Source organism: Sciurus vulgaris, assembly GCF_902686455.1.
Source record: "Sciurus vulgaris genome assembly, chromosome: 15".
Classification (NCBI taxonomy): Eukaryota; Metazoa; Chordata; class Mammalia; order Rodentia; family Sciuridae; genus Sciurus; species Sciurus vulgaris.
In genome coordinates, this window is record NC_136476.1 from 32,912,454 (window position 1) to 32,932,748 (window position 20,295).

Sequence of the window (20,295 nt, forward strand, 5' to 3'; positions counted from 1 at the left end):
ACATGATCCAAGATATAATTGTCAGTATGATCTATGTGACTCTGGAATTTTTCCTTAAGTACAGCTGAAAAACTTTCTTTAAAAAAACAAAATATAAAATGTATCTTGGGTGAATGGCTTATCCTACCCTATAGAATGAAATATGTATGATTTACTAAAAATATAGGTGTATTTGCCATTTGTTGTAGACATAACATGGTATTCACCATGCTGGGTACTTTGTATATATTACTTTATTAAATTCTTCTAAAATCTTTTGATGTTTTAATCGCCATTGCTAATATGAAAAATCCCAGGCTTGATGAATAAATAAATAGTTGATCAAGTTCGCAATTTGAACAGAGGTGTGGCTAACCCAAATGGAGGCAATTATCTGCTGTACTACACTGCCTCTTCTAAAAACCATTGAGTGTCTAAAATGTATGGATATGTGGAAAATAAACGCATAAATGTATCAACCTAATGAGGTCTGTGATTAACTCTCAATTTTCTCTAAGGTATTAGTGAAACCTTTAATTGAGATCATCATTTATATCTAAGTTCCACAACTCAGAATTTAGCTAGAATGAAAGACTCTCACTTTTAACTTAATTCCTATTAACTTCAAGGCTGCAATGAGATTCAACTGAAAGGACTCGCCCATCAAACCCCACCTTACATTGCAGAAAATATGAATGAGATTTCCTTAGATCATTGGCCAAAATCAACTTGCTGACTTTCTTGAATAATATGAATGTAGCAATAGTCCAGTAATAGATTTAGATAATCTGAGTTCTGTGCCACTTGTTGGTCATCTTTGATCATGAAAGCTCCATCCCTTTCTTTACACTGGCTCCTTGGAACTGATGACTTAATAAATATAAGTAGTGATAAAGCAAATGCAAGCATTAATTTTGAGGGTTGAGTAGGAATCAATATCATAGGACATTTCTTCATCAAAAGAATGTAATAGAAGCTGAGTCCAATCCTTGATTCACATGGAGAGTGGACATTAAACTAATTCTTCTTCATAATTCCAAGCCACTCCATGTCAGCAGAAATCAAGCAAATACCCCTCAAACAAAAACTGATAACCATTACTTTGAAGAGCAATACCTGTGCTGGAACTAGTAAAGGAACAAGTATGTCACTGTTGAAAAGATTGAGAGGAAACTAGAACTTGCATCCATGTTTACCATTGTTCCTGGAACAGAAGTCCATTCTTTTACATCTTGTTCCTGCTTTGGGGGACAGCCAGAAGTAATACCTTCCTGGCTTAAGTGCAAAGAGTGATTCAGTAGTGCTACTAACAGGCAAGACTTCATGCTATGGAAGAGGCGGCAATTTTCCTAGGAACTCCTTAGTGTTGTTAAAGTAAGAGACTTCAAAGGCGGGCACAAGGAGAGTGAGTACAAAATTTAAAGAGCAGCGCCTAGTTGGAAAGCAAAACAATCCCTACAGAGGTCTCCTTCCTCGTAAAGAGCTAAGGCTCCAGGGTCTTTCCTTTGAGAGGAAGAGAAAAAGAAGTTGACGACACTCATAATCTTTGATTCTCCTGTATTATGATCTCTCTCTCTCTCTCTCTGAAAGTGCCCTAACCCATCCGTAAAGAACTCACCACGTGCCTGTGAATTCTGATGGGTGAGACTTTTGGAGGCCTTCGTATCAGGACTGTACCTGAATTCCTCCCAGACTTGAATGTAGAAGGGTATCCTGCCTTTCAGATGGCTCACAATCACAGTCATTAATGATGACCTGGATCCTTCAATTGTGTTGGGCAGGGAGACTATGAGTATCTCCAAGCCTGGAGAAGGCAGCCTTTGCAAGAGGGCCTTACTGACCTCCAGGCTACACCCAGGGACCAAAATCCAGCTTTTAAACAGCACAGTGTACTATTATTGCTGTAATTCTTTCTGTCCCTATTGACCATTGCATTCATTTGTGTTGGTACTGGATTTGCAAAGTGGCAAAAAACAGAAACAAAGGGAAACAAATGTGTCTTCTTCCCAAAGAAAATATGCTATAGACCCATTTGCCCTTTTCCAGGAATAAAGGACTTTCAGGAAGAGTTCTTGGTTCTCTGAGATATTTTATTGAGTCACTTCATGTTAAATTGTGTGTGAATGTGCATGTGTGTGTGCTTTACAAAATGAGAATGAATGAAGGAAGGGAATGACTTAAATAAAGAAGACATCAAGGAGCTAATAGTAAATATCTTTTTAGGTCCCTTATTTATATTAGCTGATTTAATAGGTAGCTTAACCAAGCATTAGTACATGAATTTGAATGATTTAAGGAAAAATCTTCTAAAAATCCGAAATATTAGGTAATGTACCCAAATTCACATAACTGCTCAGGGCAAACCTAGAATTTAAATTGAGGTCGGAGTACAAGCAAACGTTATGCTAGTTCCTCATGATATGACTACATGTTATAAACCATAGATACAAAATATCCCACGGGAGGGAAGCTCTCCTGATATGTCTTTAGAAAGTGTTCTGGGAAACAGAAGAGTTTTGGAGCTAGATCAGGGGATAAAATGGTTTCTGATAGATACACAGCTATCCCAGCTTCCCTACAGAAGCACTTAAACTTCTGAATGAATTCCTTCAGCAAAAATGTTCCAGAATAGGACCAGCTTTCCCCTCACTCAAACCAATACTTACTAAAAGAACCCTAAGGGTAGGCTGGGGATATAGCTCTGTTGGTAGAGTGCTTCCCTCACATGCACAAGGTCCTGGGTTCAATCCCCAAAATATACTACAGACCCATTTGCCCTTTCCCACACAAAAGAATTCCACAAAAAGAATTCTAGGCACTTTAGCAGGTGACCTTAACTTTCTAACCTAATACAGATAATGTCAGCAGAATTCAGGGTTAGACACAGGTATGAGAGTGTCTGGGGTAGTATTGTTCCCAGGCCTTTTTACCAAGCACAGAGGGTGTGACACAAGACTGCAGCTAATAATATTTAATTACTATCTACCAGGGTTTCTGGGGATCATTAACATACAAATAATTGTTCAGATGCTCTTGTCAACAAAGAAAAGGTGTGAAACAGAAATGACAGGAAACAAGAAGACAATGAACAAGGTTTCTAAATAAAAGCATTTTGGGGAAAGTGGGAGTGAGGTGGGTGGCCAACAAATGGATGGGGTTGGGGAGGAAGAAGCCAGAAAGACACAGTGATATTTTCTCTTTTTCCCAGTACACAAGGTAAGACGACAGCAGAAGACTGCCCTTTATCCCCAGAATCTCTGCTCTACTCATTGCTTGTCTTCCCACAGGCTGACCCCAGAAACAGGGAGCTATTAGGGAAAAGCGATGGTCTCAGGCTAAGCCTCCATGCTTGTCTGAAAGGCAGGTCAGGAGATTGTTTGTTCCAGCAGTGCCACTGAAAAATTATGGATCCCTCGAGTTTAATGTTCTTGAAAAAATCAGTGAGGGGATTATAAAAAATGTGTACCATGAAATGTTTCACCTGATCTCAAGACTCTAGTTAATTATGATATTTATTGAGTGGTAACTATGTGTTGGGCATTCCTCTAGGTACTTCCTGTGTTACAGAAAAATGCCTAATCTTCACCAAAAAGCCTCAAAAAGGTGTTACTATTCTCGTTTTACAATAAGGACACTGAGTCTCAGAGAGGTTAAGAACTGGACTAAGAACCAGGCGGTGGTGTGACTGGGTAGCAAGGGCAGTTTAGTTTGATTCCAAAGCCAGTGTGTGTTCCATTAAATCAAGAAGTCCTTCAGTGTGCTAGGACAGAGGAAGAGAGAGTGAGGCAGGAAACTGGATTCTCTGTTAAGTTTTGTCTAAAACAATTCTTTAAGCCAAAGAAATTAATAGATGCAACTGTAGTTTACACTTTTAAGCATCAGTAGTCAGATCAGAGATCAGTTTCAGAACAGCAAGGAATCTTCTTAATAGTTCTGAGTGTGGGCCAGCCAGATCTGGGGCTGAATCTCTTCAAATTCCTCAGCTGTACCCAGAAGGTAAAGAGCTATAGGGCAAGTGTTTGTACAGAGAACAAAATATACTTTTCCCTTTCGAAGCCTCTGACAACAACATGGATCAGGAAATTGACAGCTGCCCTCTCCTCAAGGAGGTGGCAAGAACTCACTTCAGGAACCCTGGAGTCCCTTCCACCCAGTTGCTTGGGGCTTCCCTTGATTGAGCAGTGCTCCCACCTACCAGTGTCCTCTCAGGAGTCCATGGAGTTTGTTGTCATGTGCTTCAGGCATGGGGCTCAGGTGACCCATCACCATACTTCCCTATTTTGGATAATTATCTTGAGGAGCACTTGTCCTCTTCTCTTTTGTTTACTTGATGTCACATAGGGAGAAGTACTTTCAGAGAGGAACTTGACCTTACTTTCCACTTGTTCCAGTCACATCAGACTTTCCTCCAATTCCCAAACATACCTCATACCTTTCAGTTCCTCAGTCTCCGTAAACCGTTTCTTCTCGTTGAAAGGCCAAATTCCATCTCCATTGCAAACACATTCACTTTCTATTTAGAAGTATTGAATTATCAGTCTTATTACAGCAAAAGCTGGATTAGAGAACTTGGCTTGAACCTGTGACCCAAAGTCAGATCTTGGGATCCACCCAAAGGGAGAGTCAGATACCACTCAGAAAACTGTAATCAAAATGAATGGAAAATGTAGAAAATGACTTTATCTATTATTATACTCTGTGGTAGGGAAAAATAAGATGATTAAATTTTGGAATTGGATTTTCTCTAATAACCAGGGACTAAGAATCATTTTCAAGCTGGCTTCTTGCATGTATATCAAGTCTAGAAATGTGGCAGCTTTAGGTCTCTCATTAAATTTATATACAAGTTTGCTCATTAATTTTATATACAAATTTTACTAGGAAATTTATTAGATTGACCTATCACTTTATAGCCTTAACATTTTAAAGAATAATATCTGGTAAAAAAAAAATGTACAACTATGATGTTATGAGTAAAAAATTACATTGAATGCCATACTTGAAAGTTTAAAATAACAACAGCTAACATTTACTTAGCATCCACTTTGTGCCAGAGGCCCAGATGTCATTCTACATACTTCAAAGAGATGGATTCATTTATTCCTTTCAGGTCAATATTGGAATTATCCCCATGTTACTGCTTTAGGATCTGAGTACAAAGAGGTCAAAATCATGTTCTAAGGATATGCACAGCCATGATTCTGAGTCCAACAGTCAGCCCCACCCCCTCAGTTCTTATTCTTTTTTTTTTTTTTTTGCAGTGCTGGGGATTGAACCCACGGCCTTATGCTTGCAATGCAAGCACTCTACCAACTAAGCTATCTCCCCACCCCCAGTTCTTATTCTTAATGCTACATGACTGAAGTCTTCATTTTTCATATCCTCTATCCTTAAGCTGTGATTAATTTCACATCTATAAAAATAATGTTAGTCACCTTTTCATTGCTGTGACCAAAAATATCTGACATAAACAACGTAAAGGAGGAAACATTTATTTTGGATCCCAGTTTCAGCGGCTTCAGTCCATGTTTGGCCGACTCTATTGCTCTGGGCATGAGGTAAGGCAGGACATCATGGCAGAAGGGAATGGTGCAGAAAAGCTGGCATGGCAACTCATGGCAGCCAGGAAAGTAGAGAGAAAGAGGAAGCAATCAGGGACAAGAAATACCCTTTCAGGAAATGTCCTCAGTGACCTACTTCCTCTTACTAGGTCACCTCCTATAGCTTCTACTACCAGCCAATAGCTCATTCAGTTATGAATCCATTGGTACATCAATCCATTGATGAGGTTAGTGTCCTCATGACCCAATCACTTCCCAAAAGCTCCACCTCTGAACTCTGCATTGGGGACTGATTCTATTACATGAAATTTTGGGAGACATTCCAAATCCAAACCATAACACCATCTGGTCAGGTATTCGTAGCAAGAATTATAGATTAAAAACAGGATTTTTTGAGACAACAGCCAGGCCTCGTAGGAACCCTGGCCAGACTGACTGAGCCCCGTCTCCAGGATCCCTCAGCCCGACCAATCACTCCCTGCCTCTGGGGCCCTCACATCAACTGACTGCTCCCTGCTGCCAGGACCCCCAGGCCAACTGACTGAGCCCAGACCGACTGATTGCACCCGGCCTCCAGGATCCCACAACTACACCAAACACACCGGACCTCCAGGACCCCTGCCAGACCAACTGCATCCCGTCTCCAGGACCTCCAGCTGACCATGTCCACCCCTGAGCTGCAGCTCCCCATTTGCCAACACATTTCGAAGCCAGAGTAGCCATCTTGGATAATCCTGGACGCCTTAGCTCCGATCTTTGGGTGGGGCAAATCCCATCCTGCGATGCCTGCTGAAGGCTTGAAGCTCATTGTCAGGTACCTCTCATGCATCAAGCTACTGAACACTGGGAGGTTTCATTAGTATATGACTGTTATACAGTAGATTTTCTTTTTTCTCCTTTTTAAAATAAATTTAAGTTTTTATTTCTTTACTTTTCTTGCTTTCTTTTCCTTTTGTTTACCTGTTCCCTCAGAGTCTCTTTCTCCCTTTTTTGCATGCTAACATCCGATTTCTTTTGATTATACTCTCACCCTTTCTATTTTCTAGAACCTCTGTATATTCTTTTCTTATCCCATTAACAGCCACATTCTACACCCCTCTGCATCCTCTTTGTCCTCCATTAGAAACTGCAAACCTTATTGCAAACCTGTTTGTTTTACTGAAGGTAACATTTGAACTCATTTTGTTTATTATGACAATTTTGTTATTGTCCCCATAGGGGCTATTTGGTCTAGGATTGCATAGTGTCTTATTTGGGCACTGCTAATATTGATCTCCCCTTAAAGAAAGGGTTTTGGAAACCTATAGGGCCACTATAAGCCTATAGGGGGAAATCTGCAATACCCCAGATCTGCACTGCTAGAGGGGAAGATACATGAACAGCATGAAAAAACAAGGAAAGAAAATGATCCAAACAAATCTAGATTCTATATTACTAGAATCCAATGACAGTATGTTAGAAGAAATGTCAGAAAAGGACTTCAGATTATACATGATTAAGATGATTCGTGAAGCAAAGGATGAGATAAGAGAGCAAATGCAGGCAATGAATGATAATACCAATAAGCTGAAAGAGCACATTCAGGAAGCAAAAGATCATTTCAACAAAGAAATAGAGATTCTCAAAAAAAACCAAATGGAAATCCTTGAAATGAAGGAGACAATAAACCAAATAAAAAACTCAATGGAAAGCATCACCAACAGACTAGACCACTTGGAAGACAGAACCTCAGACAATGAAGACAAAATATTTAATCTTGAATATAAAGTCACCCAAACAGAGAAGATGGTGAGAAATCATGAACAGAATCTCCAAGAACTATGGGACATCATGAAAAGACCAAATTTTAGAATTATTGGGATTGAGGAAGGCACAGAGATACAAACCAAAGGAATGAACAACCTATTCAATGAAATAATATCAGAAAATTTCCCAAACCTGAAGAATGAAATGGAAAATCAAATACAAGAAGCTTACAGAACACCAAATGCACAGAATCACAACAGAGCCACACCAAGGCACATTATAATGAAAATGCATAACATTCAAAATAAAGATAGGATCTTGAAGGCCGCGAGAGAAAAGCATCAGATTACATATAGGGGGAGACCAATACGGATAGCAGCCGACTTCTCAACTCAGACTCGAAAAGCTAGAAGGGCCTGGACCAACATATTTCAAGCTCTGAAAGAATATGGTTGCCAACCAAGAATCCTATACCCAGCAAAACTAACCTTCAGATTTGAAGATGAAATAAAATCCTTCCACGACAAACAAAAGTTAAAAGAATTTACAAATAGAAAGCCTGCACTACAGAATGTTCTCAACCAAATATTCCACGAAGAGGAAATGAAAAACAACAATGTAGGTCAGCAAAGGGAGGAACTACCTTAGAAAAAAAGAACTCAAAGGAGAAACCAAGCCAACTTAAAAACCAAAAATAAGCCAAATGACTGGGAATACATATCATTTCTCAATAATAACCCTGAACATTAATGGCCTAAACTCCTCAATCAAAAGACATAGACTGGCAGAATGGATTAAAAAGAAAGACCGAACAATATGCTGCCTGCAAGAGACTCATCTCATAGAAAAAGACATCCACAGACTAAAGGTGAAAGGATGGGAAAAAACCTACCACGCACATGGACTCAGTAAAAAAGTGGGGGTTTCCATCCTTATATCAGATAAAGTGGACTTCAACCCAAAGTTAGTCAGAAGGGATAAAGAAGGACATTTCATACTGCTTAAGGGAACCATAAATCAGGAAGACATAACGATAGTAAATATTTATGCCCCAAACAATGGTGCATCCCTGTACATCAAACAAATCCTTCTCAATTTCAAGAATCACATAGACCACAACACAATAATTCTGGGTGACTTTAATGCACCGCTGTCACCACTAGATAGATCTTCCAAACAAAATCCAACCAAAGAAACCATAGAACTCAATAACACAATCAATAACCTAGACTTAATAGATATATATAGAATATTCCATCCATCAACGAGCAGTTACACTTTCTTCTCAGCAGCACATGGAACCTTCTCAAAAATAGACCATGTGTTATGCCACAAAGCAGCCCTTAGGAAATGCAAAAAAATAGAGATACTGCCTTGTGTTCTATCAGATCATAATGGACTGAGAGTAGAAATCAATGACAAAATAAAAAAAGGAAATTATTCCAACACTTGGAGACTAAATAATATGCTATTGAATGAAACATGGATAACAAAAAACATCAAAATTTAAAAAATTCTTAGAGGTCAATGAGAATGATGATACAACATATCAAAATCTCTGGGACACTATGAAAGCGGTACTAAGAGGAAAATTCATTGCATGGAGCACATTCAAAAAAAGAATGAAAAGTCAACAATTAAATGACCTAACATTACAGCTCAAAGCCCTAGAAAAAGAAGAACAGAATAACAGCAAAAGTAGTAGAAGACAGGAAATCATTAAAATCAGAGCTGAAATCAATGAAATTGAAACAAAAGAAACTATTCAAAAAATTGATATAACAAAAAGTTGGTTCTTTGAGAAAGTAAACAAAATAGATAAACCCTTAGCCACACTGACAAAGAGAAGGAGAGAGAAGACTCAAATTACTAAAATACATGATGCAAAAGGAAATATCACAACAGACACCACTGAGATACAGAACGTAATGAGAAGCTACTTTGAAAATCTGTGTTCCAACAAAATAGAAACTACCAAAGACATTGACAAATTTCTAGAGACATATGCTCCTCCCAAACTGAACCAGGAGGACATACACAATTTAAACAGATCAATATCAAGCAATGAAATAGAAAGAGCCATTAAAAATCTACCATCCAAGAAAAGCCCAGGACCAGAAGGATTCTCAGCCGAATTCTACAAGACCTTCAAAGAAGAACTCATTCCAATACTTCTCAAAGTATTCCAGGAAATAGAAAAGGAGGGTACCCTACCGAACTCATTCTATGAAGCTAATATCACCCTCATACCCAAACCAGGAAAAGACACATCAAGGAAAGAAAATTTTAGACCAATATCCTTGATGAATATAGATGCAAAGATCCTTAATAAAATATTGGCAAACCGTATCCAAAAACATATTAAGAAAATTGTGCGCCACGATCAAGTGGGGTTCATTCCTGGAATACAAGCATGGTTCAACATTCGTAAATCAATAAACCTAGTACATCATGTCAATAGACTTAAGGATAAGAATCATATGGTTGTTTCAATTGACACAGAAAAAGCATTTGACAAAATACAACACCCCTTCATGCTCAAAACACTAGAAAAAATAGGGATAGTAGGAACATACCTGAACATTGTAAAGGCTATTTATGCTAAGCCCATGGCCAACATCATTCTTAATGGAGAAAAACTGAAACCATTCCCTTTAAAAACGGGAACAAGATAGGGATGTCCTCTTTCACCACTTCTATTCAACATTGTCCTCGAAACTCTAGCCAGAGCAATTAGGCAGACCAAAGAAATTAAAGGGATACGAATAGGAAAAGAGGAACTTAAGTTGTCACTATTTGCGGATGACATGATTCTATATTTAGAGGATCCAAAAACCTCCTCCAGAAAACTTCTAGACCTCATCAATGAATTCAGCAAAATAGCAGGCTATAAAATCAACACACATAAATCTAAAACATTTTTATATGCAAGTGACGAAACAGCTGAAAGGGAAATGAGGAAAACAACTCCATTTGCAATAGCCTCAAAAAAAAATAAGATACTTGGGCATCCATCTAACCAAAGAGGTAAAAGATCTCTACAATGAAAACTACAAAACACTGAAGAAAGAAATTAAGGAAGACCTTAGAAGATGGAAAGATCTCCCATGTTCTTGGATAGGCAGAATTAATATTGTCAAAATGGCCATACTACCAAAAGTGCTATACAGATTCAATGCAATTCCAATTAAAATCCCAATGACGTACCTCACAGAAATAGAGCAAGCAATCATGAAATTCATCTGGAAGAATAAGAAACCCAGAATAGCTAAAGCAATCCTTAGCAGGAAGAATGAAACAGGGGATACAGCAATACCAGAACTTCAACTATACTACAAAGCAATAGTAACAAAAACAGTATGGTATTAGCACCAAAATAGACAGGTAGATCAATGGTACAGAATAGAGGACACAGACACAAACCCAAATAAATACAATTTTCTCATACTAGACAAAGGGGCCAAAAATATGCAATGGAGAAAAGATAGCCTCTTCAACAAATGGTGCTGCGAAAACTGGAAATCCATATGCAACAGAATGAAACTAAACCCCTATTTCTCACCCTGCACAAAACTCAACTCACAATGGATCAAGGACCTTGAAATCAGACCAGAGACCCTGCATCTTATAGAAGAAAAAGTAGGTCCACATCTTCACCTTGTTGGCTTAGGATCAGACTTCCTTAACAGAACTCCCATAGCACAAGAAATAAAAGCAAGAATCAATAACTGGGATCGATTCAAACTAAATAGCTTTCTCTCAGCAAAGGAAACTATCAGCAATGAGAAGAGAAAGCCTACAAAGTGGGAGAATATCTTTGCCACACATACTTCAGATAGAGCACTAATTTCCAGAATATATAAAGAACTCAAAAAACTCTACACCAAGAATACAAATAACCCAATCAACAAATGGGCTAAGGAAATGAACAGACACTTCACAGAAGAAGATCTACAAGCAATCAACAAACATGAAAAAATGCTCAACATCTTTAGTTATAAGAGAAATGCAAATCAAAACTACACTAAGATTCCATCTCACCCCAATTAGAATGGCGATTATCAAGAACACAAGCAACAATGGGTGTTGGCGAGGATATGGGGAAAAAGGTACACTCATACATTGCTGGTGGGGCTGCAAATTAGTGCAGCCACTATGGAAAGAAGTGTGGAGATTCCTTAGAAAACTTGGAATGGACCTACCATTTGACCCAGCTATCCCACTCCTTGGCCTCTACCCAAAGGACTTAAAATCAGCATACTACAGAGATACAGTCACATCAATGTTCATAGTGGCTCTATTCACAATAGCCAGATTGTGGAACCAACCTAGATGCCCTTCAATTGATGAATGGATAAAGAAACTGTGGTATATATACACAATGGAATATTACTCAGCTATAAAGAATAATAAAATTATGGCATTTGCAGGCAAATGGATGAAATTGGAGAATATCATGTTAAGTGAGATAAGCCAATCTCAAAAATCCGAAAGAGGAATGATCTCACTGATAAGCAGATGATGACACTTAATGGGGGTGGGAGGGGGACAAGAATGGAGGAAGGTGGGACTGTATAGAGGGAAAAGAGAAGTGGGAGGGGTGGGGGGGAGGAAAAAATAACGGAATGAGTCAAACATCATTACTCTATATAAATATATGAATATGCAAACGGTATGCTGTTACTCCATGTACAAACTGAAACAACATGTATCCCATTTGTTTACAATAAAAAATAAATAAATAAATAAAATAAAAATAAAAACAAAAACAGTTCACTTACTAATTCTTAAGTCAGTTAACATTTATCCACTTTCTACTGAAAGTAGAGTGTACTGTACTAGCTGTACCAAAGATAAAAATGAGTAAAACACAGTATGAGTTTCAAAGAATTCAATCAAATGGTAGACATCTAAGTCTAAAGTTTATAAATAATTGCTTCATTCATTCTTTCTTCTAACATCTTCTCTGGCCCTTCTGACTTTAACATCACTCCAGTTAACCAAGACATTTTTTTCTGAAGTAAGGAAGAAAAAAATTTCCCACTTTTTTTGATAAATTTTCAGTTCTGTTAGTTCTTTTTTAAATTTTTTTTATTTTTACAGATTGCATTTTGATTCACTGTACACAAATGTGTTACAATTTTTCATTTCTATGGTTGTGCATGATATAGATTCATACCATTTGTATAATCATACATGTACATAGGGTAATGATATCTGTCTCATTCCACCTTCTTATTGTTAACAATGCTAGAAAAACAATATTGAATATAAAGAGGACTCAATTACTATTATTATATTATTAATATAATAATTAATATTATTATATTATCAACTTTGATGGGAATTCTCATCCAACCCACATTTATTTATATGCCAAGTTTATTGGAGCTTCATTTGCATTGAATATTCTTTGTTAACAAATTTGCAAGGAGGTATTTTTAAAGCTCCAAACTATGTGAAGCTCAGGTAAGTCAGGTGACTTTGCCAAGTCACCACTAGAAGAGCCAGGAGTTATCTGACTATAAAACCCAAATTCTTTCCACCAGGCTGTGGTGCCTCTACTTTACATAATCCTTATGTATCCTGTGTTTTTTTTTTTTTTTTTTTTTTACTGATCATGGTTTGGCTGGGAATTTCTGCTTCCTTCCTTTCTTTGGAAGATAGATTGAGCAACCTCCTGTGATACCATATATATAACATTGGGCTCAATTGACCAAAAAGGAAACTGGAATGTTTCCTTTGTCTGCCTTCCTGTTAATGCTGGAGCAAGTCTGAAGCAGCCATATCCTTTTTGCTATCTTCTGAGGCCCACCCTGGCCTCCTTGGAGATTTCCTGAGCCAAACCCACTTCCCAAGCAGCAGACATTCTCAGCCAAAACCTCAGTCTGTGTTAGGAGCACATGTCTCTGTCTTAGTCCATTCAGGCTGCTATAACAAAATACCATAAACAGGGTGGTTTATAAACAACAGTAATTTATTTTCCATACCTCTGGAGGCTAAGAAACCTAAGATCAAGGCACTAGCAGATTAGCATCTGGTGAAAGCAAACTTTCTGGTTCATAGATGATGCCTTTTAGCTGTGTTCTCATATGGTGGAAGGGATGAATAAACTCCCTTGGGCTCTTTTATAAAGGCAATAATCACATCCTCCAGGGCTCCAAACTCATGACTAAGTCACTCTGCAAAAGGCCCCACTTCCTGCTATCATTGTCTTAGGGGTGAGGATTTCAATATAAGGATTTAAGGAGACACCAATATTCAGACTATAATAGTGTCTATGTGTGTAAGAAGCAAGGATTGCTACCTGACATTTTTTCTGTCCCCAAAACGGGATAGTGGTCCCACATCCTCTCAGCTCTTTTGCTTTGCAACAGCAGCCTAGGCAATCTTCCCATCTGTATATTTTTCCCTCTTTAGAGGACATGCTTACAGTTGCCATTCCCTCTTTGAACAGGTTGCAGCCAGGGAAGATGCTATGGGGCCACCCCACCACTCCTGCTGGCCCTCTCAGGTATGATAACAAGGGCTGGCTTTCCTTTCTGGGCTGCTCACTGCAAACTTCCATGTCATTTCCTATTTCAGTATCTTTTATCTAAACCTGGAATGCAGTCAGCAAATATTATCCTGGTTCAAATTTCCCACTTAAATCTAAAATGACCAGGCTATAAAATTCTCTTTCAATCACATGCTTTGAATTTAAACTAATAATAAAGCTGAAAGCATTAGAGAATAGTCCTGGCAATATAAAATGAATGACTGCCTCTATGGAGTATAACGGGGAAGAGCTGCACAAAGCGTAAGAATGACCCTTTCACCTCCTAGTGTGCACTTGAATTCTGACCATTGAACTCCACTTTCACCATGACCTGAATCTCCTTTGGCAGGACTCTGAACTTCAGAGAGGTGCTGGCTTACTCCTTGTCTTCATCAGTTTGTGCTTTTCCACACATGCATGCACATGCATACCCCCAACTTATGTCAGATACATGTAATAATTTGTTCTGACATTTCTTAAATTCACGTGAGTGTGTTAGGCATTTTAAATAGATTATCTCCACAAACCCACAGAATGACCTAATCCTCACATTGAAAGTGAAGAATCTATAACTCAGCAAGGTCCAATAATCTACCAGTGTAAAAAACACATATAGCCCAAATAAGAGTAGAGAGTGGGGATTTAAATATAAGCCTGTGCTTTTGACCACCCCCAACTACTGCCTGTCACATCACAAATAGGATTACTTGCTCCAAGCAGAAAGGTATGAAGACTCAACCTTCATTGAGACCTACTGTACTCCTGACACTATATTCAACATTTTACATGTATTTCAGACAATTCGACAGTATCCAGGTGGTCCTTACCCATAAGGTTCACAGCACACTCGTAAGGGGTAAATTTGGGGTTTGCACTCAACAGTGAGGGATGCTGTGACTAACTTCAAGCTGACTTTAGGTTCAGGTAGTTTATTAGGTAGAAGGCTCTCAATGGGCCCATATTTCTTCTACACTAAATCTATGTGTTTCTGTACTATGATTCAGCTTTATGAGATAAGCTGAGCTTTCTTTAGATTACACATGACTAAATTGTGAATTTCTTGAGCATATTCCCTATCTCCTCACCAATGCTAAACATAGTATCTGAAACTAAAATGTACTCAAATAAATATGGGATGAATGAATTAATACATATTTCTGAGAAATGTGAACATTTTCAATCCTAATACATTTATGCAAGTTAAGTAAGTGAATATTTTGATTGTATCAAATTCATCTCACATGTGTTTAAGTCAATTCATCAGCACTTCCCAGACCTCTTGAATAAAAAATCTCTGAATTGAATCTCAGAGGTCTTCATTTTAAAATTCATACAAATTTTATTGGTCTATGCTTTGGAGAAAATAAGCTTAGCAAATTTCTTTTGTAAACTGTAGACTTGGGGCAAGCCTGCAGCCCCGAGTCCTTGGAAGGGTATTTTAAAAGGGTGAAGGAGAAGAGGAAGGAGGACTTCTACAATTACATGGAACCTGCAGGCAAGCTGATCAGTAGGTGGGAAATTGTGATTTCTTCATAATTTGTTTTCAACCCTAACTGATATTTATTTGAATTCTGAATTAATTGTGATTTTATAAAATAAACACATAGAGGGGTTTAAAACCTCAAGTTGTTAAAATATGAAAATTGTGCTAATAGATTTAGAAAAACATTCAATCCTTTATTTCTTTTGTATATATCCTCTTCTCTAAAGGTAAGCACTTTTAATTTTTACAATTATGTCCTTAAAAATTTATGTCCATTTTTTAAACCACATGTATTTACTCCCATATTGTGATTTGTCACATTTAGACTTTATTACTCCTATTTTGGTAAGTAATATCTCTTCCATTTCCCAATCTAACAGAATTTTCATCATTACAGTATATGAATATTGTTCCGTACTTGGTCAATTGATATACTGTACTAACACTCTTCTTTTTTTTTAATTATGCAGCTCTTTGTTTTTCCTGAAGTTATTAATGCCATCTTTTTTTAAACATTCTGTTTACTTATTTAAATCTCTGGTTAAACGTCCCTCTTTATCTACCAACATTTTTACATATATACCCCTAACCAGTTTTGCACATGATCAGGTCCATTAGATAAATATTTACTTTCTTTTTTTTTTAAATGTAAATAGTAAAGTGAAACAGACATTATTACTTCATGTACATATATGACTGCATGACTGATGTGATCCTACAATATGTATAATCAGAAAAAATGAGAGATTATACTCCATTTCTGTATGATCTATCAAAATATATAAATGCATTCAGTTGTCATGTACAACTAATTAGAACGAATAAAAAATTTTTTAAAAATATATGTAATTCTGCTTGACCTTTCCAAGCACCTGCTCCAATCTACATAACTTTATATTTTCTTGTAAACTGACTTTGTAAATTTCCTTTTCTTCTGATCTGTATTCAATCCTGGTTCTGGTATCTTTTTCTTTCTTGATTTAGTCTTGTTTTAGAGAAAAACATCCTCCAGTGGCTGAGAAAGAGTACAGCAGAGTGAAAAATTTTGAGACACTGTATGTCTGAAAATACCTTTAGTCTGCCATTATATTTTCTTTATAATTGTTCTAAGCAAAAAATTGTAGAGAGAAGATCACTTCAAAATTTTGAAGGCACCATTGTCTTCTGTCTTCTAACAAAGCTGTCAGGAAGTTGATTACTGTTCTTGCAGCATCCTAATACCTGATTCATTTTATGTGTGAATCTATTTTTATTTTCTATCCTTTGAAATTTTAAAAATTTGTTTTCATTCAAAACCTGCCTTGGTTTGGGTATTGAATGGGGCATTTTGAATTAACAATATTTTTTATTTAGGTCTTTTGTTTGTTTCTTTTTCTGGGTTTTTTTTTTTTTTTTTTTTTTTTTTTTTTTTTACTTTTTTCATAATTTAAGTTTAACCTCACAGTTCCCTATTTTTTTTCTCTTCTTGTTTACCTATTTGTTTTATTTCTAGATAATGTTATCATCCAAATATTTTAATGATTTTTTTAAAACTTAAGCTATTATATTTTTAATTCCCAGAAGTTCCATCTTATTCTCAGAATATCCTTTTTTAAAACAACTTGTTCCAGATTTCAGATATCTCCTTGTTTTCTCAAAAATAGGCTAAGTATTTCTTGTTCTTATTTCTTCTTGTGTTGGGAGATTTCTAAAAGAAAGAGATCTTCAAAATTTTGAAAGTTTTGTCTCTTAATTGTGTAGGTATAAAAAGAATTTTAAGAAGAAGTCATAGATTCCTATTGCCATATGAGTTATTTTTCCTATCTGTGATCTCACAGAACTTTACCACAAGTCCTAGAAGAAGAGGGGCCTACTTTATTATTACTATGGAAAGTTGAAGTGATTCTAATTTGTTGGAGCTGATAGTAGACACAAGTGTCTTGAATTTAAGAGAACACCTTAATTGCACAAATGGTTTCTAAAGACTGTTGATCAAGATAGTCACCTGAAAAGCTCAAGGAAATCCCTGAATTTCCATTGAATCAGGAATCCCTTAGGGTGAGAGGCAGAAATCTTTTTGTTTGTTTGTTTGTTTCCCAGATGTCTTCAAGGCCAGGTTGAGAGGCCACTCATGGAGATGTTGTTGTGGCCTTAACCCTTTCTCAGGTGATGGTGACTAAACCTTTTTTGTAAATCTATTTCTCACGGTACCATTCCCTGGATCGCTGCCACTTGGAGGAGGGAGCGCAGCTGTGTCAAAGGTCTCTTGCCTCATTTAGTTATGGGCGGTGTCCATAAAACTGCACCATTCTCCTTTGCCTTACATCTTATTTGTCACAGACCAAGAATAAAGGTCTGTATCTAGAATAACCATGTTTTCTTTTTCCTTGTCCTGGCTCATCCAATGCAACTATTTTTCTTTTTATCCAAAAGGCTCCTTCCCAAGACAAATGAAGAACCTCTATTCTGTACTCCTACCCCCATGATCTTCATGCCACCATGACACATGCTACCACATCCTCTGTCCTTTCACACATATTGTAAAAATCAATGGTATTACTGTGCTGTATCTTTCAAAAAAAGATCCTGAATCATATGTGGGATAGATCAAGGGAGGGACAAGGTGACACAGAATCCATTTTCTGCTTTATAGATCCCCAACCCCTACAAAGATCTCTCTGGTTATTTCCATGCACTTCAAATGTGACACTCACATGGAATGTCTGTGCCTCTTTAGTCTTATCACAGTCACTTGGAGTCACAGTCCTTAACACAAAACACACCCAAAATATTTCTTAAGGGAGGTTAATACTAGCACAACTGCAGAAAACTCATTTCATTTCCTCAACCTAGGGAAGATTAAGACATGTGGTTATCAGTGTGATCTTGAAATTCCATTATAAATAAAATGTGACAGCAGATTTAATTGTTGAGAATCAGATCCTTAGTTACTTAGAACAACTAGAGGAAAACTAAATACTTTTATGGCAAACAGATCTGTCCTGCATCTCTTCTTATTGCAAACAGAATCCAGTGTACTTATAACCTAATGTTAGCCCTTCATCCACTTGCCAGGCAAAATTCCAAGGACATGAAGTCAAAGATGTCATCATATGATATACAACTGAATTACACTTTCCTTTGCCACACATAAAAGAGGGTAAAGGTGGAAAACAGGCTGGTCTTAGAATTAAAAAGGAACACTCTCATACTGCAAGGAGCTTGAATTAGAATAGGTCATCATGAAATGACATGTCCAATGACCAATTCAGAGACAACAAAAATACTGGAGAGTATTTGTAAAGGCTTGCCTCTTGAAAAGCATTCTAAAGAAATTTCCCTGAGTATTTATGTCTGCATAATTGTTTATCCTCAGAAATGCAGATCTGTCCTCTCTGTAGAGGTCCTCAAAAATTCACACACCACACATAGTAACACATAGGCCTGGGAGCAGCCATAAACATGCAACTCAGTTTGTGGATCATATTCCAAGACAAAGGACCTTTGGGAGCATGTTTAAATGTTTCCATCCTTAGGGATACCAGGCATAGGAGATATGGTCATATAAACTGGAGGTCACACAAGAAATACCCCTAGAACCTAGAGGAGTAAAAGAAACTGCCTAGTAAAACCTTGAATATCAAGGCCTTCTTTCCATCACTGTGACCAAAATACTGGACTCGAAAAAACTTGGAGAAAGTTTAAACCTTGGCAAGGTTTATTTTATCTCACATGTTTCAGAGGTTTCAGTTCCTGGTCAGCTGCTTTCATTGTTTTGGGCATAAGATGAGGCAGAATATCATGGTGGAAGGGTGTGGCAGAGGAAAGCTGCTCAGTTCATGACAGGTGTGAAGCGGAAAGAAAGAGAGAAGAGGGGAAGAGGCCAAGGACAGGATGTATTCCCCAATAGCACACCTCTCTCCATGCTCCACCTGCCTCCAGTTTCCATCACCTTCCAGTAGTTCATTTAGCTATCAGTGAATTAACCCACTGATAAAACCAGAGTCGTCATCATCACATCCCAAAAGCCCTACCTCTGGACATTGCTGCACTAGGGACAAACACTTCAACACATGAAATTTTAGTGACATTGCAGATCCAATCCATAACATGCTATATTAAAGTCATGTGCAAAAAATGGCCAACATTATGGATTACTGAGTCCTCCCTCTTCCTGTACATGAATATTAATTCTGTGAGAGGTGGCAACCTACAGAATACAGAATGCATTTCAGAGTCCCCTCATCATGAGGTCCAAGTCTCATACTTTGATTACCTTGTAAAAAAAGCAAACATGAAAGCTGACCTTCTTTACTGTGAAATCACTACAGAAGCCAACACTAACAAAAAGAGGCCTTTGGGTGCCCTGCCTGAAATAAACACTAAACAGGATTGAATGAGCACACTGGTCTTTTCTGGTGCCCCAGACCAGAGATATTCCTCCCCTAGTGATTTCATGTGCAGTGTGGAGAGCATGAATCTTGGATGCTGTTTCAGAAGGAACCATGAACCATTTATTCTTAGTCTGAAATTGGCAGGATTTACATTTTGGAGAACTTTTAATAGGAGTAGCAGAGGAACCAACATTAGGGATTATTTTCTCAGTGTGGGGTTAGATGTGTAATGCATATGTTTGCCCTGAGGACCCTAAGCCACATACTGTAAAACTTTGTTAAAATGCCTTTCTCCCCAACTATTAACGTTTTCCTGTGCATATTGTTCATTTGTAATAGTCCTAGCCAAAAGTTTATAAAGCTATGTTCCCCCACAGACCATTATTTTTGTGCTAATTAATTAGCGAAACCAATATCTCAGATATGAAATTCCAAGCTCTACTTACTCATTTGGCTGAAAGTCTGTTTTTCTAATTATTGACTACTTTCTGCTACTTTAAGTCCACCACCTAAATTCTTGGACGGAGCTGGCTTCTGGGAGCTGGGGAGGTCTCCAATGGCAACAGTTCCACCCTGAATGGTGGAGTGGGAGGAAGGGATTGCAGCTGTTGGAGT

At 37.6% G+C, this 20,295-nt stretch overlaps 1 long non-coding RNA gene across 2 annotated transcripts in view; it reads right to left on the bottom strand.

The window, feature by feature from the left end:
* Positions 1-20,295, bottom strand: part of LOC306645063 — a 78,895-nt gene that overhangs the window by 50,947 nt on the left and 7,653 nt on the right. The gene's annotated exons all lie outside the window — the stretch shown is intronic.